Below are 25977 nucleotides of genomic sequence, written 5' to 3' on the forward strand. Positions count from 1 at the left end.
GTTTTTCTTTGTTTTTCTTTTTTCTCCAATGAACATAAGGTGGTTAATGAGTAGTGCTGATGAAAAAAATGATTTCTAGATTTTCCCCAATCTACCTCCATGACCACTACCACCTCCCCTCTGACCCATCACTGAATTTATTAATCTCTGGCAAAGGTATCTGTCACCCACGCAATACGTTAAAGACTGTCACATAATTCAAGTTTCTCTTAGTTGTGTATGCTATTCATGACTCTCTAAAACAATCCCAATCATAAAATGTGACTGTCGCCAGCACACTGGATGATTAGAGGTAACACTTGGGTACCTTTTGTCCTTCACAGAGCCGTTCGACTTCGACTTCTCACCGAATTTCTTTACCTGCGCTGCTACTCCAGCACCCTGCTCTGCAATTCTCTAAATCCCCTTTGAAGATGCTGAACCATCTGCTCGAGATGAACAGTGAATAATAAGATGAAAACATCCCTCATATAACTTTAGTGCTCCTTTGTGCCGCTGTCCATCAGTTGGTGGGGGTTCTACTTCTGCCAAAGGCTACATAAAAAAAAAGAGCAGACAGCTAAATTCTCCTCTCTTTGCTCATCCACTAACGCTTAAAGAGATAATAAAATGGACATTTATTCTCCACGACAGCTCAGTTGAAATGTTGTGATGTTTTTGGTGACTTCTGAAGGGTAATGAGAAATGAGTGCCACCTGTTTATGATGTGCATTGGAGAGATGGCACTTCTGAGATGAATCCCACTTAAATTGTCACATCCTTTGTCTGAGGATAGGTTGTTCTCTGGGAGAACAGCTGATTCCTTAGCATATGAAACAAACAGACCATGGTTCACACAATTCATTTGCTTCATCTGTCTGTACAGTCAGTGCTTGGCAGTCTAGTCTGTCTGGCCCAGGGATCAGTGTAGATTATAAAGAAGGCTCAAATAAAGGGGTTGGCTGATTGCAGGTGGGCCAATTGTGTTAAGGATGAAAGCCTTTTGATAACTGCTCCCTTTCTCTTCTTTCTCTTTGCCAAATGAATTTTTGATTGTGCTGTTTGTAGATTTTCTTTAATTGTTTTAGCTGATTCCACTTCCATGCCTTTGTTGGGGACTGAGAAGAGTTGTAACTAGCACTAATTGATACTTACTATGTGCCAAGCACTGTGCTAAGACAATAAGTATATATTAACTTATTTACTCTTTACAACACCTACATAAATGAGGTTACTGGTCTCCTTATATTAACACGTTACCTATGGGAGCTCCTGAGTCCTTATCTGCTTCCAATTTTCAATGGGTATAAAGGAATACACAGCAGGTAGTCAATTTCTCTAAGCATACCATATTCTTATGGCAGGTGTAAGTACTATAGGTACACATTGGAGATGATTTTTCTTTATTACTTTCCTATCTGGGGCTGGGCGTGGTTCTAACTCAACTCAACTGAGAGAATTAAAGCTTATTCAGAATAATGAACACACCTGATAAGTGATAAAGTAGGACCCTCAGAAGTGACAGGCCACCCTTTTCCTTTTTAACCACAATCGCTGGGTATCTCAGTTCTCTGTTTGAGGGAAATTGTCACACAGTGGGCTTAGAAACCTCTCAGTGTAGAGAGAGTTTACTCAAATTGGACGGTCAATCACTGATAACGTCTCATATGGGATGCCTTCTTTAGACAACAATGAAAATGCAGGTAGTAGACCCTTCCACAGGTAAAACTTCTAAGGCTGTCCATGAGAATAGTTTAACCTAGAGCAATGGCTCAGCTCTCGTGCATGTCCCTGGTACTGGACATGAATGACATTCACTCAGGCAGAGGCTGGGTGGTCACAGATGTTCTCTGCTTCTCCATATTCTACTCCATCATGTCCATCAGACCCTCCCCATATTACTGTGTACCGGGACAACCTTCATACTTTTCTGGAAGTTCCTTTTCATCTCTCTTCATCTGTTCAATCAATCCCTTGCTTGTCAATAAACTTTTTTCCTCTGGGGTTTTGCCTTTTGATCTATAAAACAGGAACAGCAATGGAACAGAAGTGTAAGACCAACCATAACATCTCCTCTAAGTAAGGCTTGTCTTTCACAATTTCAGTTTCTAGAACGGGCTCTTGGAGCTTACTTTGAAAGACTAATGCTAAATATTGTTTGTTTCTCTTTGTCTTCCTCCTATAGCAACAATTATTTTTGAGCCTTTGATGCTCAGGAGGTATGCAATAAGAAAAGATGGCAGACAAGAAAGTTTATAAAATGGCTTATTAACATATTTTAAAGTAATACTTTCATATACTATAAAAGACCAGGTAAAATATAACTTTTTCTAAACTTCATCTTCCATCTACCATCAATTTAAGTCATATAATCACACATATTTACACAGTCTGATGTTTACATTTTTCTCCAAAGTTTTTGCAACAGTGGATTAGCAGCTCATTTTTTCTATGTATGTTTTTTTCTTTCATCCTAAGTCTTGTTTTCTAACCTGAGTGTAAATATCTAAAAGACTAGGACCAGAGCTTACATTCAATCTTCCATGCAACATAGTCTCTACTTACTAATATTTAAAAACTGCTCATCAACTTCTTTCTAGTATTGAGAGAAAATGGAGTCTTAAGTGATGTCTCCTATGTCCAATAAAATTCAAAAAATATTTATAAGGTACAAACTATGTGCCTGGTGCTGAGTGGGGCTCTAGGATACCAGGGTAACCGGAGCTGGAGCTTTTGCTTTGAACTTTGTACTCTGATATACAGTATTTCTGAAACGTCATAGGTGACCCTTTTATAAGTTTGGAAGTTGTGTTAAACTGATGCATACAGTGAAATAGGGCAAAACTACAGAAATAAATTGTCTGATGAGACCATTTACTTCAAAGCATAGAAGAGCTTTTACTATTCTGTGTAAAGTGCTAATTGGAAGAACTCTTACAACTGGGCCAAAGCAATGTCGTGATGAATTAGGACCATTAACAAGGTTGATTATTCCCCAATTCCACAGGACAGCTGTAATATCTAGGCACTCGGGGACTTGAACTTGCTAATGTGATGTGGATTCAATTTTCTCTACAAACATTGCCAAGATCTGAATTTAAGCCTCAATATTTCAGCTAGCAATCTACACCTAGACGCCAGAGGACGATCCACAGTAATTCAGAATCAAGAAAGAGTAAATAGTTTAAATAATGAATGAATTTCTACCAATACAAACCAATGGCGATTATCTTTCTTAGCCCCCTAAATATTTAATGTATCCAATTATGTTTCTCTTCATGTTGTAACCAGAGAATAAACTTGGAAAAAAAGCCAAACTATTATGTGTGAGATGTGACTACGAAGTAATGGTACTTGTTCCTTGTAAGGCTTAAGGGAATTTTAGCTGTAGTATATCTTTTTTTAAAAAGGATTAGAATTTATTTGACATGATAGGATGAATTAAGAAAATTTTGATAATGAGTTACTTTCTCCCATGTCCAAAAGGATGGAATTTAGGTCTTCTGCAATAATGACTTGTTTCTGCTACATTCTGGACATATAACCCTAGACAAGTCAGCTGTTTTACCTGTGTCTTCCTTTAATCGATAGAGAAACAAGAACATATTACTTAGTTTCACTTTATTGCCACAGATACTATGATTACTAAAGGCTGTGTAATAATCGTTATAAATTAGAAATCCTATAAAATGGAAAATGACCATATGATGTAGAATCAAATTATATCCCTTTTTGGTATGGGCATGTGTTAAATAATGTCAAGGCAGAGATATGCAAAAGTTAATATAATGGGGCTGCTAGTTTTAGCTCCAACATGTAAAGAGCTTGGAAATTGTCACTCTCATCCTTAAAACAAAAACAAACGTGGACAAACTGAAAACCAACAACTTTTGTTGAATTTGCCAGAGAACTGGGGTTGCAGAATGAATGACCTCCCCCAAATCTGGAGAGACAAGCAATCTGGAGAGATACAGGTCAAGAAAATTGCTTACCTGGAGAAGAAGCTGATGAAATCCATAAGGTGGTAGGAATACTAATATGATTATTCTGATGAATTACTGGAAACTGAGTCCAGACTGTATTAAGTGTTAGAAATTGCTGGGTGTTAGAGCCCTAGGGGACTCCCTTTCCCCCACACATACACATACATATATAGGCTTTCATTCCAGAACTCCCTTGTGTTCCTGTGGTAGGGATTTGATCCTCTCATGGTTCTGTTTGGGGCAGGGGAAGATAAAGGGTGTTGATGGAGGGACAAATAGCCATCTGGAAACTGGCCCAGACATGTCTCTCTCTAAAAAAAGGGCTAATTTCCAAGGAAGAGGAATTCTCTAGAGTATAAATCTTTCAATTCCTCCTAACTTTATTTACAGATTCAAAGCACTCCAAATCAAAATTTCAGCAAGAGTTTTTTCTAGATATTGTCAAACTGATTCTATAATTTACACGGTAAGGCACAGCACTTAGAGTAGCCACTATAATTTTGAAAAAGAACAAAGTTGGAAATCTGATTTCAAAATTTACCTTAAAGCCACTAAAATCAAGACAACATTATACTGTGTAAAGAATAAATGCATTGATCAACAGAACAAAATAGAGAGCTCAAAAACAGATTCACACATATAGTCAACTAATTGTTAGGGCCAACCAATTAGTACACTTGGGAGAGTGTGGTGCCGATAATGAGACAGGATGGGGAAGGGACTTGGCCCCTCAACTCAACTCTTTGCCCCTATTTTAAAAGAATCCAGCACACCCAGTTAAGCTATTTTCACAAACTAAGATACACAACTTTTTTTTTTTTTTTTTTTTTTGTCGTTTTTTCGTGACCGGCACTCAGCCAGTGAGTGCACCGGTCAGTCCTATATAGGATCCGAACCCGCGGCGGGAGCGTGGCCACGCTCCCAGCGCAGCACTCTACCAAGTGCGCCACGGGCTCGGCCCGATACACAACTTTTTTAACCACAAGCTGCACCCCCGCCCCCGGCAGTTAGCCCAACCCTCAAATGCGCACAAAGCTTCAAAGTGACCACTATAGTGACTATCCAGTGGTGGTAGTAATAAGCATCAACACCATCTTAGAACTACTGAGCAGGTGCAAGGACCAAAGCCCTAGCTGAGAATGCACTCATGCCACAGCCAGAAAGAACAGACTGGGCCACCTCCAGAGGCACAGAATGATGATGCTGACTCTCACCCCTTGCCCTATAAAGGACCCTGAACAGCTCCTCTTGGGGAGCTAGCTTTCCTATTGCTACCTCCCTTATGCATAAGATCTATTCTCTTAAAATAAAGCATTGGTTGCTTTACTGCTAGGTGCATTGTTCATTTCTATGACTTTGAGACCTAAGAACCTGGTCTGGTAACAATAACACCAAAGTAAAGGGTTTGGATTCCTGAACTGGAAAGTCACCAAAAAAAAAAAAAAAAATTAAGAAAACCTAATTGTTGATATAGGCACAAAGGCAATTTAGTGGAAAAAGGATGATGTTTTTAACAATTGGAACTGACCTCCATATACAAAAAAAAAAATGAACCTAAACAGAGACCTTACAACTTTCACAAAACATGACTCAAAATGGATCAGAGACCCAAATGTTAAATGCAAATCTATAAAACTTCTAGAAGAAAACATAGAAGGAAATCTGTATAAACTGGGGTTTGAAGATGTTACTGATACAACACCAAAGGCATAATCCATGAAAGAAAAATTTGGTATGTTGAACTTTAAATTTAAACTTTAATTTTTTTTAATTAAAAAATATTTGCTTTGAAAAAGAAACTGTTAAGAGAATAAAAACACAAGCCACAAGCAGGGAGAAAGTACTTGCCAAATACATATTCAACAAAAGACTTTATCTAGAATGTACAAAGAACTCCTAATATTCAACTATTAGAAAACAAACAACCAGATTAATAAGTGGGCAAAAGATCTAAATAGACACTTCAGAAAAGAAGATACACAGATGGCAAATGATCATATGAAAAGATGTTCAACATAATTTGTTATTATGAATATGCAAATTAAAACAATAATAAAATACAACTACAGATCTATTGGAATGCTAAAATCAAAAACTTTGACAATGCCAACTGCTGGTTAAGATGCCGAGAAACCAAAATTCTCATTCCTTGGTAGTGTGAATAAAAAGTGATACAAACATTTTGGAAGACATTTTGGCAATTTCTTACAAAGATAAAGATAGTATTACCACATGACTAAGCATTTTCACTCCTATGTATTTATCGATCTGAAAATGAGTAGAAAACTTATGTTCACACATAAACCTACGTGCAAATACTTTTAGCAACTTTGTTCATGCTTGCAAAAACATGGAAGCAACAACAGTGCCCTTCAGTAGGTGAATTTATAAAAAAACTCTGGAACCTTGTATTAGTTCATTTGTGTTGCTCATAACATAATACCTGAAATTAGGTAATTTATAAATAAATAAAATTTATTTCTTACACTCTTGGAGGCCGGAAAGTCCAAAGTCCAGTTAACACATCTGTTAAGGGCCTTTTACTAGGTGGTAAACTCTCCACAGTAATGCAAGATGCCATATGGTGAATGGGCTGAGAAAGACAGCTAACCTCCTCACTTGCACTCTTTTTAAAGCCGTTGCTCCATGAATAGATCAACCCATCCACAAAGGCACATCCTCACAGTCTAATTACCTCTTAAAGGCCCCACCTTTCAATTACCAAATTGGATTTCCCACACTCTTAACACTGTTAAAGTGGGGATTAAGTTTCATTACATGAACTTTTGGGAGACACATTCAACCTATAGCAAATCTCTATATAATGAAACATTATTCAGTAATAAAAAGGAAAGAACTTTTAATCCACACAATAATGTGGATGAATCTTAAATGTATGTTGTTAAGTGAAATGATCCAATCTGAAAAGGCTATATACTGTATGAATCCATTTATATAATATTATAGAAATGGAAAAACTGTAGAGATGGGAAACAAGTTCATTGTTACCAGGGACTGAGAGTTTGGGGATTGTGAAATTGAGGAAGCTTATGGAATTTTTTAGGAATACATTATTCTGTATGCTATTGTAGTGGTAGATACATAATACCATGAATTTGTCAAAATACATGAAATCTTACATCATAAAAAGTGAGTGCTAACAAATACAAATTAGAAGAAAATAATGTTAGGAGATTGAAGGATCGCAACATAGAATTCAGACTGTGATAAAATAATCTAACTGTATTACAAATGCATGGCATTGCCTCACTGAAGGGGGTTAGGAAAAAGATACTGATTTCACTAATTTTGGAAATAAGTAGAAACTATAACACTAAAGACAAAAGGAACTGGGCATAAGCACTGTACTATCGTTAATCAAGTTCCCCCCACCATGGGGATACAGGTTAACAGCTCTGAAACCATGCTACATGTATTCTGGGACTGAACAAAAAAATGATTCAATCATCTGGGGTAAAATGGATAGTGAATGGTGAAATTCACATTTTTCATTGTTTGACTGGGACATTACAGGTACACAAAGGTTGAAGGCTAGAATGAGCCATGTGGCAATGGATTAGAGTTGGAGACATCAGTTTGAATGCATGGTTAGCACATTATTTAGTTGGTTACATATAGAAATAGTGATAGATATTTGTGTATGCACACGTTGACATGCACTCATATATTTCCTATTTCTGTCCACTGGGTGGGTCTAGAAGCAAAGACACATTGGTTGCAACGAACACATCCTTCATCCATATCATGGTTTCTAGTACAATTCTCCAATAACAGAAACCAACTCTCCTTGGAGAGATGGTTGATTCTGGAGCTTGAGAAGATGGTTGATTCTAGAGCTTGGGGAGGAAATATACAAAATGAGCTTCAAGTCTCTTGTAGTGCCAGAAAGTGCTCAAAGAACTAAAATGAGGGGGTCTGTCAAAGGATCATAGAAGTCAATGGAAAGAGCCCCCAATAGACAAAACTGGAATTTGTGCAACAAAATAAATAATATGTTATTGTATTATAATCTAAAGTATAAAATAAATGTTTATGAGTCCATACTGATATAAACAAATGATTAAATAAGTAAGTAAGTAAATAGAAGAGAGTAGACAAATCTCCCATACAGAAAAATTTGAAATAGTTTATGGAGATTCTTAACTTTCAAGGAGGTGGAGTATAACTCTCTACTCCTGAAGTGTGGGATTTGTATAGTAACTTCCTTCTAATGAGTAAGTAGGAAAGAGGAAAAAAACTGAGTAACTTTAAAGTAGATAAAACTGACAAACCCTACCTCAGCCAGGTGAACAAGGTTAACATCATTAGTAACAATTCACATTGATAGCATGTGACCTTGATATGATGTGAAACAAATTACACTTTACCTCTGGGGTTTCCCTCCCCCAAACAATAATCTCTGTCTAACTATGAGAAAAATATCAGACAGACCAAACTCAGCGACATTCAACAAAACACCTGACCAATACTTTTTAAAACTGCCAAGGTCATAAAAAAGAATGAAAAGTGGAGAAATTGTTACGTCTAAAGAGACATGACAACTATATGTAATGTGATATCTTGAATGGAATCCTGGAACAGGGAAGAGCATTAGGAAAAAAACTAAGAAAATGTCAATGCAGAATGGACTTCAGATAATAACAATAATGAATATTGGTTCGTTAGTGTGACAAACATACCAAAGAGATATTAATTATAGGGGGAAACTGAGTGCAGGTATATGTGAACATTCTTGCAGCTTTTCTGTATATCCAAAACTATCCTGAAATGAAAATTTATTAATGACTTAAAAAAAACTTAAAGTGATGAGACTCAAATGAACCTGTCATGTCAGCCACTACCCCACCTTCATAATTATGCTAACTCTTGAGTAGGAAAAGAACCCATCAGACTCTAGCCACAGCCCTTGCTTGATGGGATTGGGAAATACTGAACCCTGAGTCAGCCCCACGACAAGGTACAATGCTTTATGCTTGCTCTCAACAGCCACAGCATTTCACATAAATGACTGCAAAGATCTCCCTATCACCTATGTTTGGAGATAAAGACTAGAAAGACATGATCCCCTGCCACAATTGCTTGGTCTCTTTTTCCAGGCCACTGTGTTAAAGTGAGGCCAGAGGGCTCCCCATCTTCTGAGAGGTTGTGAGCACTAATTTTCTATCTTCTAACCTTTGTCCCTTTGTCATCACCCTATCATGAACCCTCAAATTCATAAATAAAGACTTTACTCCCCTCTACGAGGGTTTGGTAGTATCAAGCTGAAATGAGCTTCGGGGGTGAAAAACAAGATAGCAACTGCTCTTGGGGTGGGGTCATGGCCTTGGCCATGGGTCAGAGTAGCATGTGTTATCTGTCATTTCCTTGGTGTGTTTCACAGAAAAATCTCTTATTTATATTTCTGTTGGGGGCCCCAGAATACTTGGGAATGGTGACACATTAACCCCAGAATACAGCTTTATTCAAATTTGCCTCATCCTTTTATTTCTCAATGGTCAAGATTCATAGCAACTAAAAAATATCAAAAAGGCTTCTATTTAATGCTTTTTAAAATGCCTTACATTTGAAGATTGCCTAATAGCTTTTAAATCATTTTTACATATATAATTTGATTATCACAGAATCATCCAGTGAAGTAATACATCCTGAAATTCACACTTTAGAGTTGTGTAAGCTGAAGTTAAAAGGGTTAAATGAGACCATTGTCTTTATTTCCACTGAGAAAAAAGTTTCTCTAGCATTCTGTCAAGCACAATCATTTTTATGTGGCCTCTACAGAGGGATAAAAATTGAGGCCCTTAAGGAACCCTGGAGCAGCTGACACAAGTGGGTTCCTTATCAATTTACCAGACAGCAAACAGTGCTTAAGATGATGTCAATGAATTGTATTTTCCCTTAAGTTTTTACAAATGTTCACTCAATACATGTTGAAAATGCAGTATTTGAATAAGCAGAAAATTCTAACTCCTCTGCACCCTCCAAAAAAGCCCCAAAACTAAAAACAGTTGAAGTGCTTATCACATTATTGAAAATATCTTAAATACCTTTTGACAAGAGATTTAGGAATTGCTGTTAGTGAACAATTTTTAGATGAAGAATCCATGAAAATTATACTATTGAAGTTAACAGTATATTTCTAAGCTTTGTAAATTTGTTTTGGGGGTATAAAATGTTATGACCGATGCAGTAGCTTTAGTATCTTATTGGCAAAAACCTAGTGAATAAATCCCAAGTGCATATAATCAGTTCAACTTTGTTTTTAGTACTGAAACGTCAAGAGGTGTAATCACTAAACTGCTTCCCTGGACCTCAGTGCTTCAACGGGATAAAAATACAGTGTAGGATGAAAACACTATCAATGAAGCTGGGGAGATCTTGTTTTGAATGTTCCTGTGTCATTTCACACTGCATTAAATAAGGACAGCATAATTCTGTATTCCTTTATAAGTCATTGACTCTATGTTTCTAAAATTTTCTAATGGCCAAAGTTTAAAAATATAGCAAGCATCATCCCCACATTTATTACATAGCAATTGAATAATAACCACATCTCATGATTTACATCTGAAATTTGCATCCAATTAAATAAAACTCTTATTTTAAGTATGACTATTTTAAGTAAAACTTAAAATTGCTTTATATCTTTAAGATTTGTTTCTTAATTTAATGTAAATTAATTTCTGTGACATTAGTCAAGTTACTTATCCAGTTATAAACTCACTTTAAGGATAAAGATGATCTTTAAGATCCCTTTCACTTTTAAGACTTAAAATACTAAACCTTGGTAAAAAAGACTAATGTCATTTGCTGTTTAGCAGAAAACCTTACATAATGTACTTGTAGTAATTTACATTAAAATTCATTATTTAATACTAAAATAAGGTGGCTTATATTATGTAGTATACAATGTTAAATTATTATGATATATAAAAGTTTTCTTGTTAATGACCACTTATGACCAAACGCACATTCACTCTTCTGGTGTTAGTGACACTTTAAATTTTGTCCTTGCTTAAGGTGTTTTGGTGGGAAAACTTCAAGAACTCTGAGTTACTATATCTAAAAATGTGACAATCAGCTTTCTATCTCATGAATATTCATAACCAATAAAAATTCAATCAGTAGATTGAAATTATAAAAAAAAGTAAAATAAAAATGTTCTACACTAGGCTCATAAAAGTGATGACTATTATGACTATTGAAAGATAATATTAAGATCTTATTAAGCTTACATAGGTAGTACTGAGCAGAGTATTTCTGGGGCAATTAGAGAAATACAAACTCTAACAAAGTGGCAGAATGAGAAATGACAGTGGCTTTGGTGTCTTGTCACTCTCCACATACATCTCCATTGCTTATCTTGAATACCTTTGGTGAAAATATTTTACTTACACATTGAGTTCTAGATCTAGGAATCCAATTTATTTTAATCTTCTGCTGTGCCAATATAATAAAAATAGAACAATTTAATTCTATCCATCCCGTCTAAGATTTCAGTGTTAATTAAAAAATAAGAAAATCAAATTAAAACAAAGAAAGAAACAAAAAGCCCACAGCTCTGTCCTTACCCACATACAGCTGTACATGGAAGCTCAGGTAAAGGAGGTAACTGTCGTACCATTTAACCACAAGTCTGAGGAGGATGGGTCAGAACATGTAACTCTCCAGGGCAATGTTGCATCAGACATACTGTCACCATGCAGTTTTGTTTCATGAAAGGTTATGCTACCCCTGCAGCAAGGCTAAGAGAAAGACTCCTGTATAGCCTCCCTTCCTTCCTGATTCCCTACCACACTTCCCATATCTACTCTTTGAAACATTTTTCCTTAGTCTTTGTTCCCATAATCTCATTCACCAAACCGTAGTTTAGTACATGGTGTATCCTGTCTTCTCTTCCTCCTAGAAAAGACAGATTAGAGTTAGGATTAATGTCACCTACAAATTTCCATGCATAATCTCATCTCTAACCAGCCCATTTCCCCACTACACCAATAAGTTCTAAAGTGAGATTTACTGAGCTCTGGTTCTGTAGGGTATAACTTGTAGGACTGCTGGATTAAGAGCTTTGGATAGTGTTTTGTAGTTGTTGTTGTTGTTTTCAACTGTGTTTGGGGCTTTTTAATATTCTACTTATATTTTGAATCAGAGAGAGAATATAGAGGAGAAATTTCCCTGAAGTCATCTGAATATCTAAACTGTTTCAAGTAGCATATTTGGTCTAGTGTTCCATAGAACATGTTTGGGTAACATTCTCTATACCAGTGGCTTTCATCCTTGGCTGCTTATTGGAATCACTTGGGTAACTTTATATATCTATTTTTAATTTTTTTTCTTTTTTTTTTTTTTGGTGGTTGGCTGGTATGGGGATCTGAACCTTTGACCTTGGTATGACAAGGCTGTGCTCTAACCAACTGACCTAACCAGCCAGCCCTGCACTTGGGTAACTCTAAAATCACTGACACCTGTTGTTTACATTCACAAGTTCTGATGCAGTTTGTCAGAAGTGTGATCTGAGTATAAGAACTTTTCACGGCTCTGCAGATCATTCTCATGTGCATCAAAGATGTAGAACTACAGCTCTAAATCTATCTTCTCATCTTTCCCTCCAGCCTCAAAAGAAGGCCTTCCATCATCCCCTCTAAAGCTTACTGTGTCTCCTGTACCTAGACACTATCCCTTCTTGGCCTCTTTATTTCCACAATAAATTGCCTTAATTTTCAGCACCAAGAGTTTGGAAACTACATAGATTTTTGATCAGGTAAATTTACAGGACTAAACCAAGAAGCCTCTTCTCACCGAGTACCTGTTTCTTCCTTTCTTCTGGTCCTAGATAATTTCCCGCGTACTTGACCTTCTGCTTTTATAAGCAAGTGCAATTCGGTCCCATCATGTAAAACCCTTCACAGTGTTTCTCATTCCCTCACTGCACCAAACTTTCAAAGGAGGGATGTGCTTTCTCCATCTCTATTTACTTACTTCTTTCACCCTTGCCATCTGATTTCCATTCCCAATTTTGTTTCCAATTATTTTTTTTTTATTCAAACATAATCCATAGACTAGTCTCCATTCTCTTTCATTAATGTATTTTGATCACAGCCTTTTCCTTGACATCTATCTTTTTTGAAAATATTACTTATTTTTTTATTTCTTTAACCTATTTCCTATGCATTAAATAGAAAGCTCTTAGTCAATCAGCTCTTCTTTTTTTCATTTTGTTTTTCCAAGGAGAGATAAAGTGTTTTTAATTTTTTTTTTCACTCCCTCAGAGCAGATTTATCACATTAGAACATTACTTCTCTCCCCTCTAGGGCACTGCATCAGAGCACACAGGGAAAAACAAAGAGCCAGACAATAAGTAAAGGAAAAAAGAACTATGAAATGCCTGAGTTAATGTGAACTTCGGGGCTTCTGCTTCCCTTTTACCCAAAAAGCAACAGTGCTCCTTATCCTATAGCTTGCACCAATGTTGGCATCTTGGTTTTAAACCCGTTGAGCCCAACTGCACCTTTAGTTAGAAGGAATCTTCTTGGCAGGTCCTGCTATCAAAAGCTGACGAGTCTTAGGTAAGCCCTTTTGCACAAAGCACAATTGAAAGTCTGAGTTTGGGAGCCTGCACCACCCCAGTGAAGCGCCACAGGAGCAATACAGAGCTTTCAGGGAGAGCTGCTGCCCAGGCTGGCTTTGTTTTTCCAAAGAGGCTTTGGTGAGTTCACTTATCTGGGAAATATCCAGCGCTTTACCCTGGGGAATCATGAATTGCCTTCCACCCCAGTTAGGTTCGAGGGGGTTTTATAATCCACTTCCTTCCTGAGGCACTGATTGATACTGAACTGAAAAGGGCAACTGACTGGGGCAAGTCATTCAGACCCAGTTTGTAGGCAACCATGCACCTGATCAGGGGATTTGTGACCTCGAGGGTCAGGGCAGCACTGTAGCAATCCTCTTCCCGCACCAAATAGTGAATCACATCATGGATGCTGATGCAGAAGCACCCATCAATGGAAACTCTTCAGACAGCCATTTCATGGCCAAAAGCATGAAGTGCAAGTAGTTTACGGCAGAGCTCTGCATTACCCAATTCATGTGGCTAGTCATAAACTCCACCTGGGCAGCTGAGGGCTCCAGGGCTCAGCTGATGGAGCAGCCTAGCACCGGGGTACATGGTATGTCAGACATAGCAATGCTGTCCAGCTTATTGAACATTTCTGACTCTGTGTCCCCCATTCATGCGCATTCAGCAACCACCTCCCAATTCTTCCAGCATGACTTCCTTGCAGTTTCTCTCTGGATATTGCACAGATCCTGCAGGAAAACTCAGTCATCCTCATTCATGTCCACAGGGAGGTCTGACTCCCTTACCAGCCATTCACCTTCATCTGACAGCTGATACCAGTGGAGGCTCTTGGTGACAGTGTACATGTGCTGAGCCTCCTCGGATGTCTCCTGCTGTGTGAGCCAGTGGTTGAATTGCATTAGTAAGTGCTCAGCCCATGGCTACCCAGCCCCATAGATTCAAATGTAGTTGAAGATTCTGACATGTTCATGGCTGAGGCCCACAATGGTGCTGTCTTAGTGTAAGGATCAGTGTCCCCACTCTTCCTGTCCTGCAGTGTCATCCACCTGGAGGCTCTGCAGCCATGCATGCCAGCAAAGTGGACATCTCCAAGCATGGCTGCAATCCACAGCTCCTGTGAGTCCATGTCAGCACCCACAAGGGCATAGCTTGGTGGGATCTGCACCATGGCTATCAACTCACTGCCTACTCAGTCAGGCTGGGTGTTGCTGGCAGTGAGCCTTGTGGGCTCCACAGCCCAGTGGGTGATGGTGCTGGTGGTTACCACCTGGGACAGGATGGCCCCAATGTGACCTTCCTCATAGATGGGGTGCCTGGTCACAGCACAGAGCAGAGCCAACCTGGGTAGTCACACCACCATCTGGGAGCTGATAGGTTATGGGTGTTTCTCCAGAAAGAAATCATTTTGTTGATTTCCAGGGCCACGGGGCCCACTGGCACCTCCTGGGTCAGCCTGCAGGGTGCTGTCTTCCATCTTAGGTAGGAAGTCCTTGGCAAAGGGGCTGTCCACATTACAGCTATTACCATCCTTGTGAAGCAGCTTGAAAACCCAGCAGCCAGGGATATCCATGTCTTGTAAGTCCATTACTAAGGTGATAGGTGGGCTGGCTGGCTTTGGGGCCAACAGCAGCAGTCAGAGCTGCAGCTTGAAAGTTTTCCATCTTGGCCTCTGCCTCCACTTCTAAGCAGCCTAATTCCTCCACCGTCTCTGCCACATGGCACTGTTGTTAGTGAGCAGAAACTCCTTGGCCATGTCTGCTGCCTGGAGCTCCAACTGTTAATTCCCCTGTTTTGAGACAGTGCTTGCTGTACAGGGACTTGATGGTTCTGTAGGGTCAGGCCATCTTGGCCGATTCCAAGGTGGTGCCTGCGCACCTTAGCAAGGTTGTCCCACTGCCAGGACACCAGGTAACCCCAGCCATGACACTCTGAGTAGTGCAGAAAGAAGACATCCCAGGTCAGTGCCATGAGTTTAGGTGTGACCTGCATCTGCAGGCTGAGGAAGCTGGGGCTCGGGGTCCATCCAGGGTTGTCTAGCTAGGGGCAAAGCTTCCAGCACCACTCAGGGTGTCCAGGAAAGTGCCGGGGCTGCTTGAGCAGGAGCTCTGTGGTCTCCTTCAGCTGTGCAAGCAGGTGCAGGCCATGACATCTTGTTGAAACGCCTCCTTCTCACTGGGGGTGCTGTAGGATCCCCAGGAGCCCTAGTCCTCTTAATGCGGGCTGCAGCTGCCTCCTTCTTCACTTTTTCTTCTTAAAATCTTGCAGGCCCCACTCCAGACCCCAGAACCAGGGGTGTTCTTTGTATTTCTCTCCTGAGAGCAGCTGGCAGGTGTCACTGGCCAAGTCCATCAGCTACTTTTTCATCTCCCGCTGGAGCTCCTTGTTGGCGCACTTTGCCTCCACCAGGTAACACTCCCAGTTCTGGTTGACAGACAGGTAAGAGAAATCCATCTTCAGCAGGCCAGCAAGAGTCACTGGATGGAGACACCTATCCAAGAAGAGCAGTAGCTACTGCTAGAAAACCTCATGGGTGGCCCCACACATCCTGGGCACAGTCCTGCTTCAGGTCCTGGAAGTTCTCACCAATGTCCTTCATGCTGCCCTTGATGAACAGTTCTCCAGGCTCCTTCTCTAAGGGTGGCCCCACATGGAGAGGCTATGCACATCTGCCAGATTGTTGACACTGCTGATGTTCAGCCAGTCCCGAAATGAAAATGCTGGGCCACTGGCTTTGCTCCAGGACTTCCGGCCTAGCTATGTGGGGTGCCCAGCCTTGTGCTTACCCTTCTTGGCTACTATCCACAGACCACTGGAAGCTGCTTGGCCCTGAGATGGCCATACTCATGCTCATGGTGTCTGGGAAGTGCATGCGTGAGCCCTAGATCAAGTACTGCTCCCTGATAGAGGCTTGGTCAAAAGAAACGTTGTCTCTCACCACTAACTGCTCCTGTCAGTCTCTCTGGGTGGGGCTACCAGCACTGGCAGAGACCTCCAGGGACATGAGGTCAGCTGGCTGGTCCAAAAGTAATGCTCTCCACCAGTTACCAGCTGTACCTGGAATACCAAATGGAGGGGGATATGGCCATCACCAAGGTGGGGCAAGTTCCCTCTGCCAAGCAGACCTTCACATTGAACATCAGGTCTACTTCTTGGGAATGATCTTTCCCCTAAGGGTGTACTGGGTCCAGTCCTCCACCAGGCCCAAGTCAGGGGTTGCAGGGGCAGCTAGGCCTGCAATAGCGAGTTGGCCACCTCCAGGTAGGGAAGGCTCTGCATCTGGGCCAGGAGACAGAAGTGCTAGTCTAGGCTGCCCCCCTAGAGGGGTGGCAGATGCAGCTCCACTTTGGACAAGGGTATGGCCGACTGTCCCCAGACCCTTGCTTCTGAAGGCACACTAGAGCCTCTCTGGGCATCTCCCCTCCGTGCCCAAAGATTTGCTCATGCAGCCCTCTCAAGAGAATCTGGATGTGCAATGGGTGTGCCACAGATGCCCACTTGCAGCTGCTGTGGCTGCAGCTACCAGTAACTGGGGACAGGAATGGAGATGGAGCTGGGGACCCAGGACCCTGGAGCTGGAACGGACCCTGGCCTGACAGTGGCGCTGGTCACCTTCTGCCAGAGTAGGCAGCTCATGGCTGGTGCAGGGAGTCCCCCAATAGGAATCAGGGCACCTGGCTTTGGGCTCCAGCTTGGCTGCTTTTACTGGCAGAATAACTCGGAGAGAGACACGTCCTGACTGTTTTCCTGTCAGTGAAATGGTTCTCACAATGCCTGCCTTCCACCCACAAATCAGTTTCGAAGGCTGGAAAGTCCAAAGTCCAGGGAACACATCTGGTGAGGGCCTTGTGGGTGGGTGTTGACTCTTCAAACCAACACAGGGTGTCACATGGAGGATGGCTTGAGGAAGAAATAGTCCATTAGCTTTTACATCTAAATATTGGAATGTTCTAGATCCTTCAGGTCATCTTCATGTTTCCATTAGAATGGGATTTTCCTTTCTTTACAAGAGTAGATTACAGGAATAAACACTTTTGGTTTCCATTTTCATCTAATTAACTCTTTTTTTTTAATAGGGAGATAAGAGATTTATTATTGAGCATCTGACATTTGAAGGGCTACTACATTAAGAAGGCAATGTGTGCCCATCTCTCCCTCTTCATGCTCCCTCTCCTGCCAGCAAATACATGCGTGAAGTGGATCTATGATCTCCCGTGTCATATCTCAGCAAAACCAGTTCTTTCCACCAATGGTCATCAAGTTTTAAATGTGGAGAAATAGTAAGAGGCCCCCACTTAGATCATTGATCTAAGCTGCATTCTCCAGTTTAACTTTATCAGATGGCCCAGTTCTTTCAAAGTAGTGAACTATTGGGTACTGTCCTAACCATTAGTAATACAGTCAACCCTCCCTATCAGCAGATTCTGCATCATGGGTTCAACCAACTGCAGATGGAAAATATTTTATAAAAATAAAGCCAATAAAAATAACAATGCATCAATAAAAATAATACAAATTTTAAAAATACAGCATATCAACTATATAGTGTTGGAGTGCAGAAAGTTGTTACCCTGGAATATGGTGCTTTGACATGCTGGGATAAAGAAAGAGCCTCAAGATCTCTCTGATCTCTCCCCCTCCTCTTGTCTCTTGATTCTCAGTCACTCTCCAAAGCACAGGATAAAGCTGTTACCTTATTTGCCTGAAGTCCAGACTCACCAAAGAAGAAAATTGGCTTTGGTGCTTTCCCTGAGTTTTCATTAACTTAACTCACATCACAGGAAGAAAGAGGAGTTTGTCAACACACCTGGACTAACTTTTGTCACAGACCATTGTCTTATAATACGATCCCATTCAGTATTTTAATGACAATCATTTGCCAGTCACTGTCTGCTCTGCAGGCCTAACAGACTTTGTCCCAGGCCATTGTATGTTCTCTAAACCCATTGCATCCTCCTAAGAATTATTTTCTCCTATACCCCCCACCAGCTCCCCTTTTCCTATGGAGATGGATATGTAAGCTCTGTAGCCTACTGGAAAATTAGGACATTACTGTCATGATTTCCTCCTGATGGATTTTGGATGTGACCAGCACCATTGTGCACACAATAAGCACAAAATAGCTGCTGGCCTTGTTGTCCACTCCAGCACCAAACCCCTTCCCCCTTCCCTTTGCAAGAAACCTTCTGACTTAAACAGAAACCTTTTGCTTCTGCAAGGGCACAATTCTCCACCCTGGTTTCCACATTAGCATAATGACCCTCCTTGATGGTATCAGCCAACCTTTGGTGCCCTATATAAGCTCTACCACCCCCACACCTGGTGTTGCCTTCCATTTTGAGGGCTGCCCATCACTTTGAGCACAGCCCAGCAGATACTATTCCTTTAATAAAGCTTGACGGGTACCCAGCATCTTGGCTCACTTTCTTTCATTATGGTGCCAAAACCCAGGAAGGGCTTTGGCCGAAGTTGTTGGATAATCCCCTCCCTCAGGGTGATTGGCCCTCAGCTGCCCTTCCTGGACCTGCCAAAACTGTGTCCCTCCGGGACTCTCTCCTTTTTGCCATTTAAGACCAACACATCCAACATCAGCCTCAATTCAGGGTGAGTCAGTGGGTCTCTCCTGCCTACTTCTATGAGTTCCCCCGACTACTCTCTACAACTCTGGTCTCTATGAAGCCCAAGCACTTGGGACAGGGAACTTATCTTATGCCCCCCACCTGTTGAAGGACACTTCATTAGCTGGTCATGGCTTTTTTCTCTTGAAAAGAAGGTGGACACCAAAGAGGATGCTCTTTGTTGGCACGCTTCTTCTACCAGGACTGACTGCCCTTTCTCACCCTCTAAATGGGATCCTCACAATCTAAACCTAGACATCTCATTTTCTACTGTACTCCACACTTTATACCTCTGGGCTTTCTCCTGGATAACCTCTCGGCCTCCAGGGAGACATCAAAACTCGAATGCCTCATTACAATGTTTCCCGGTGGCCACAGATGGCACTGTTGATTTAGATACTCTCAGAGATTTAGACAACTTTTGTCACCAGAATGGCAAAGGCTGGAGAGATTCCTTTATGTTCAAGCCTTCTTCTATCTCTGAATGCATTCTTCTCTCTGTCAAAACTGTCCAAAGTCTCACATTCTCCTAGCTCATGCTCGACCTCCCTTTCTAGACTTGGATTAATCTTTTAATCCGTCAGACTACTCTGCTTCCCATATGGTCCACCTCGACCCCCTCCATGTGCTCCAAATCCTTCACCAGCCCATCCACCTTTTCCCTCTCTTTGTCCTCAGCCACCCAACCACCCCCCTCTTCTTCTTCCCCTTCATCAGGTAACAACCCTACCTCAGCTCTGGCTTTTTATAACCCATCCATGAAGTGGCTGGGATGGAGGGATTGTCTGAGTTCATGTCCCCCTTTATCTCTTGGACCTTTCCCAACTGGAAAAATGAGATCTCTGGGATAACATGATCAGACACTTGATTTATGGCTTCCAAAATGCTACTAGTTCCTAACCCACCTCTCTGAGGCTTTATGTAAATACACACATGCAGATCCAAACTCCCCTGCAGGCATGGCCCTTTTACACTACCTCCTCCACTCAGTTTTTAACAATAGAGAGGAGGAAGAGGGAAAAAATCATTTTAAAAGACATCAGACCAAATACCAGCTCCTGGCTAATGTCATCCGTGGCTCACATACTCCAAAGCCAGCTGCCTCAAGGAGTAAGCCACCTGCAAACTGCTTCAAGTGCAGGCAACTGGGCCACTGGGCATGGGCCTGTTCTAACCCCAGGCCCCCTCCTGGGCCCTGTCCTCATTGCAAACAGCCAGGTCACTAGGGGTCTGACTGTGCCACTTGCCAGAGAGGGAGTGGCCCAGTCCCCAACCTTCAGCCTTTGGCTTCATGGCCATCCCTACTGGAGCTTCTCAGCTATGCCCAGGAGGAGGACTGGCGATGCCCAAGGCCTGAGGCCCTCATGGAGATCACCATGCATGAGCCCAGGGTAACTCGCCTTGTGGCAGGTAAGCTGATCTCTTTTGTCATTGATACAGGGGCCATATACTCTACCATCCCTGAATATGCAGGACAGGACTAACAACCCTGTCCCCTGTCACAATAGTAGGGGTCACAGGATCAGAATACCACCCATGGATCACTCAACCCCTTTCCTGCACCCTACATCACATCTAATTCACACACAAATTTTTAATAATGCCTCAATGCCCAGCCCCCTTACTGGGATGGAACATTCTTTTCAAATTCAAAGCTACCCTTACCCTAAACACTTTAACGCCAGCTGCAATACTCCTGTTACAGGCCATAGCCAGACCTGGCCCCTGAGGCTTCCACCGTCCCCTCCCCCTCGAACAAGGTTAATCACTAGTATGGGATGTTTCTTCTCCCTCCATTGCTATGTACCATTCCCTTATCCTTGTTAAATTGCAGAACCCCTCTGTGTTCCCTAATGTCCCACAATACCCCATTGCTAACAAACACCTGATAGGCTTAAAACCCATCATACACAAACTCCTTTCTTCTCATCTCTCACGGCCTACCCACTAGCCTTTCAATACACCCATCTTTCAGGTTATAAAGCCTAACGGCTCATACCATTTAGTACAGGACTGATCCTGACATATGCTGTTCCCAACAACTCACCTGGACAGTACTATCTCAGGAGTTTGGGGATAGCCCCCACTTTTCTGGCCAGGCCTTAACTCAAGACTTGTCTGAACTTCCTCCAACCTCTACAATATGTGGATGACGTCCTCCTTTGTAGCCCGTCCTATGAGGATTCACAGGCCCACACTGTTGCTCTCCTTAATTTCCTAGCCTCCAGGGGATATCCAGCATCCCAGCAAGGCCCAAATTTCTTCTCCTTCAGTTCAAGAGTCTAATTTCTGAACTCCCTACTCCTACCACAAAGGGTGAAATCCTTTCTTTCTTGGGGCTTGCAGGGTATCTTCACCTATGGATTCCTAACTTTGGCGTGCTAGCAAAAACACTTTATGAGGCAACTAAAGGGGATCCTGACATTCCTTTAGATCCCACAAAGCCCATTCATTCTCCCTTCCAGCAATTAAAAGCTGCTCTCCTTGCAGCCCCAGCTCTATCCTCCCAAATATATCTCATCCTTTTATCTTATACATCACCAAAACCCAAGGATTGGCAGTCCAGGTTTTGGGACAAAAGGCAGGAGATATTTTCTCCCCAGTTACATACCTCTCTAAACAACTAGACACCACAGATCGAGAATGGGCCCCTGTTTATGGGCCTTGGCAGCAGCTGCCCTTATAACACAAGAAAGCTCTAAACTAACTTTTGGACAACAGTCTAGACCTTTTCAGCCATAAGGCCAAGTCATTTCTCTCCCCTCTCCACCTACAATTTATTCACCTTACTTACATTGAAAACTCACAGTTCTCCTTTAAACCTTGCCCTCCCTTAAATCCAGGCACTCTCATCCCCAAACACTCATGACCCTTGGAACATAATTGCATGGAGGCTTTAGACCTCTTTCTCAATCCCTTTCCACACATCTCACTGCATCCCATTTTATGGTTCATAGATGGGAGCGCAACCTCCACACCCACCCCTTGGGCAGGTTATGCCATAGTAAATCTAAAATAAGCTATTGAGGGTACACAACTCCCAAAGGAGGTTGGGGTTATACACTGCAGAGGACACCAAACTTCCAATGACCCCATAGCTCAGGGAAACAAACTGGCAGATCTAACTACAAAACAGGCTGCTCAATCACCAGCCCACCTGCCCCCACTTCCTCTCCTGCTCAGGTCCTTCTCATGGCCCCTACACCCTTACCCCAATAAACACCTCAAGAAATATAACACCTCCAACAATTGGGAGCACAAAGAAAGGACAAGTGGTGTACTCTGTCTGGTTGCTATATCCTCCCTACCACACAAGCTGAGCAAATCTTTTTAAATTTCCATAATTTGGTTCATATAGGCTATGAACCCCTACTATGCCTTCTTTAGCCCTTATATTACTCTCCCCACAAAAGCAGATGCTATCTTCTAACCCTAGTAGATACCTTTTCAGGTTGGATTGAAGCTTTTCCTGCACTTCAGAGGATGCTACAGCAATAATGCTTGCTCTCACCTCAGAAATCATCCCTCATTTTGGCCTACTTACCAATCACTCACTCGCCTAAGGGCTGCCCCCTGCAAGCTCACAGGCCTCAGATCCCTTGAACTTATGTACAGTAGACCTTTCACTCTCACACCTCTCCCTTCCAGCTCATCGCCTTTAGGCCAGTATCTCCCTACTCTTTTGCTCATCAGGGATCTTCTTCAGGAACAGGCCAACCTTCTATTACCTCACGCTGTCCCCACCATTTCCTCTGACTTTACACTGAGCCTGGGACAGCGAGTGTATATTAAAACCCAAATCCCAAAGCCTCTCTCACCATGCTGGGAAGGGCCTTAAACAGTACTTCTCAGCACACCCACGGCAGTAAAAGTACTAGGAAAGTCCCCTTGGTATCACTTATCCTTGGTAAAATGAGCACCCGAGACTTTGCCCAAAGAATCTGTTAACACCAAACCAGAGGGGTCCCTCTGCTCGACCCCAACCCAATATCTCCTTACATTCCATCCATTTAAGGACTCACAAAACTGAAAACCTCCAGGACCTCCACTCTTCTCACAATCCCAGAAGAAGGATGATCTTTCCCCCAGCTATTATCTTCTCACTCTTGCAGGCCTGCTTCACGTCCTTCGCACAAAAGCTGCTCCAAGACTGGTCCCAACCTGATATCGTGTGTTTGCCATCATGGGACATGATAAGTATATGCCACCCTGTGTCCCTAACCTTTATTATACTACCAGTTCTGGTACTTGCTACAGGATTAGCCAGTGCTGCCCCCAAAGAGTGTAACATTGTAAGAAGGTTTCTCCTGCACTCCTTTACCTCCTAGCAGTAAGATGCTTCTTAACAATGTCATTGTGGCAAAGTGTCCTTTAAATTCTTTTGGCTCCCTCACCCTTCACATCCTTCCCATGTTTTTCCTCCTATCTCAATGCTCCCCCTTACCTGGAACGTGGAGGTTCCAAATCCGCAGGGATGATGCAGTCCTCAGCGAACCAGACTGGTTCCCGAATGACTCATCTGTCTCCCACTTCACGAGAAACTTTTTGTGGTCATCTCCCTCCCTGTTGATGCAGCCCACAATGTTTCCACAAACGTCTCTTCATTTTCCTTTAATCTCACCTCAGTGGGGACTGTCAGTGCTATGCAGGGCCTGCCCACACTCTGCCTTACCAACATCACCAAATGCTAGCACTCACTTACCCCTGCTCACCCATGCCCTCAAACCGAAATATATTTCCTTTGTAAAACTATGTTAGCCTTGTGCCTGCCCCCTAATGCGATTTCTTGCATATTCATTTGGCTTGTCCCCTACATCAACATCCAGACAGATGGAGGGATGGAGACGAGACTGGGACTAACTTCAGCCCCCCCACCTCAGGAAGTGCCCGTGCTCCCGAAGGGCATTAATTTTACCTTTTAATTGGGGCAGGGATCGTTCCTGCAACTGGGACTGGCATAGCAGGCCTTGCTACTGCCTCTCAATTCTATCAAAAACTCTCAGAAGAACTAAGTATAAATAGCATCTCCTCCCTCCAGAGACAGGTCACCTCACTTGTGACAGCCACTTTACAGAACCATCAGGCCCTTGACTTCCTTATAGCTGAGAATGAAGGCACCTGTCTCTTAGGCACCTGTGTCTTCTTGGGGGAGGAATGCTGTTATTATGTAAAGGAGTCCAGGGTGATCCAAAACAACTTGAACCATTAAAAAGCAAGCATTGATTGCTGACACAAAGGGTTACAAAACACAAACACACCTGGGGGGGGGAATGGCCCCAGTCACTGGACCCTCAGATACCCTGGCTTATGCCCCTACTAGGACCCCTAACTGTGCTGGGACTCAGCCTACTGTTTAGTCCCTGCCTCTTTTGGTGTTTCTTTAATTTCTTGCAGGAATGAATGCAGGATTTCACCAACCAAAAGGTCACCGAATTGTTCCTACGAGGAGGATATCAGCTCCTCAGCATCAGTGACCCTTCCCCAGAAGAATACAGTCTCCCCATACGAAACCAATACCCCACCACCTAATTGTTTTACCTGCCAACATAAATCTTTTATTTCTTCCATGTCTTCACCCATCTCCAGCAGGAAGTAGCTTCAGAAGAATGAGACCTTCGCCCCATTTTCCCTTCTCTTTATACTTAAAAGGTGGGAATGAAGGATTTTGTACCTGACCGGTGCCATTGTGCACACAATAAGCACAAAATAGCCGCTGGCCTTGTCTTCCACTCCAGCACCAAACCCTTCCCTCCTTCCCTTTAGGAGAAGCCTCCTGACTTAAACAGAAACCTTTTGCTTCCTCCACCCTCGCATAGTTTCCACATTAGCACAATGGCCCTCCTTGACGGTATCAGCCAACCCTTGGAGCCCTATATAAGCTCCGCCACCCCCACACCTGGTGCTGCCTTCCATTTTGAGGGCAGTCCCAGGATGCCAGTCACTTTGAGTGCAGCCCAGCAGGTTCTTTTCCTTTACTAAAGCTTGATCGGTACCCAGCATCTCGACTCACTTTCTTTCACCTCCGTGCTTTGCCCCTTTCCCAGCACATTAAATAATAAAATTTGTTATGTCTTTTCTTCATATCGATCTAAATTTGTCAGTGATTTTTACTAGTGAAACTTCAGGGGTGAAGGGGAAGTTTCTCCTTGGCCCCCACAATAGCACTTACATTTTATTTGGGATTGTAAGTAGTCTAGAGATGATTTAAAGTATACAGGAGGATTGCATAGAATTTATGCTAATTCTATACCATTTTATATAAGACTTGAGCATCTGTGGATTTTGTGCTGAGAGTGGTCCTGGAACCAATCCCCCATGGATACTGAGGAGTAATTGTACTAACACACGAATCCCCAATTTATGTATATTGCAGGCCCAATTCTTTGGGTCTATTCTTCATTGGTTACATCTCCAGCAAAGGAGAAATAAGTATTAGACTGACTCTTATATTCCCTCATCACTGAAAACCATTAAGAAATTGATAAGAATCCTAAACAAACACTTGTTTGGGTTTCATCAATGTTCTATACTATATAGATCAGGTTTGGGGGCAGCTGCTGCAACTATCTTTAGACAGTTAGGCCAAGCAAGACACGAGCTACACAATAGGTAGCTTCTTATGCTGAGCAGGGATGTTACTGTAGGCCTGGAAGTTCTAGGTGCAAGATTGTCATAACATTTATTATTTTTATTAATTTCCAGATAAGGCTTATCTCAAAACAACAGAACTTCACTATATAGGCCTTTAAAGCATAGTTAGCTAGAAGAGATTTGTTTTGTTTGTTTTGTATTCTCCCCTTTTAGG

At 42.1% G+C, this 25977-nt stretch overlaps 2 pseudogenes; both read right to left on the reverse strand.

Moving 5' to 3' along the window:
* Positions 1 to 13490: 13490 nt before the first annotated feature.
* LOC134381701 (DNA polymerase subunit gamma-1-like) lies at positions 13491 to 17030 on the reverse strand (annotated as a pseudogene).
* LOC134381702 (POLG alternative reading frame-like) lies at positions 16508 to 20882 on the reverse strand (annotated as a pseudogene).
* Positions 20883 to 25977: the final 5095 nt, after the last annotated feature.

The sequence above is a fragment of the Cynocephalus volans genome, chromosome 7, assembly GCF_027409185.1.
Source record: "Cynocephalus volans isolate mCynVol1 chromosome 7, mCynVol1.pri, whole genome shotgun sequence".
Taxonomy (NCBI): domain Eukaryota; kingdom Metazoa; phylum Chordata; class Mammalia; order Dermoptera; family Cynocephalidae; genus Cynocephalus; species Cynocephalus volans.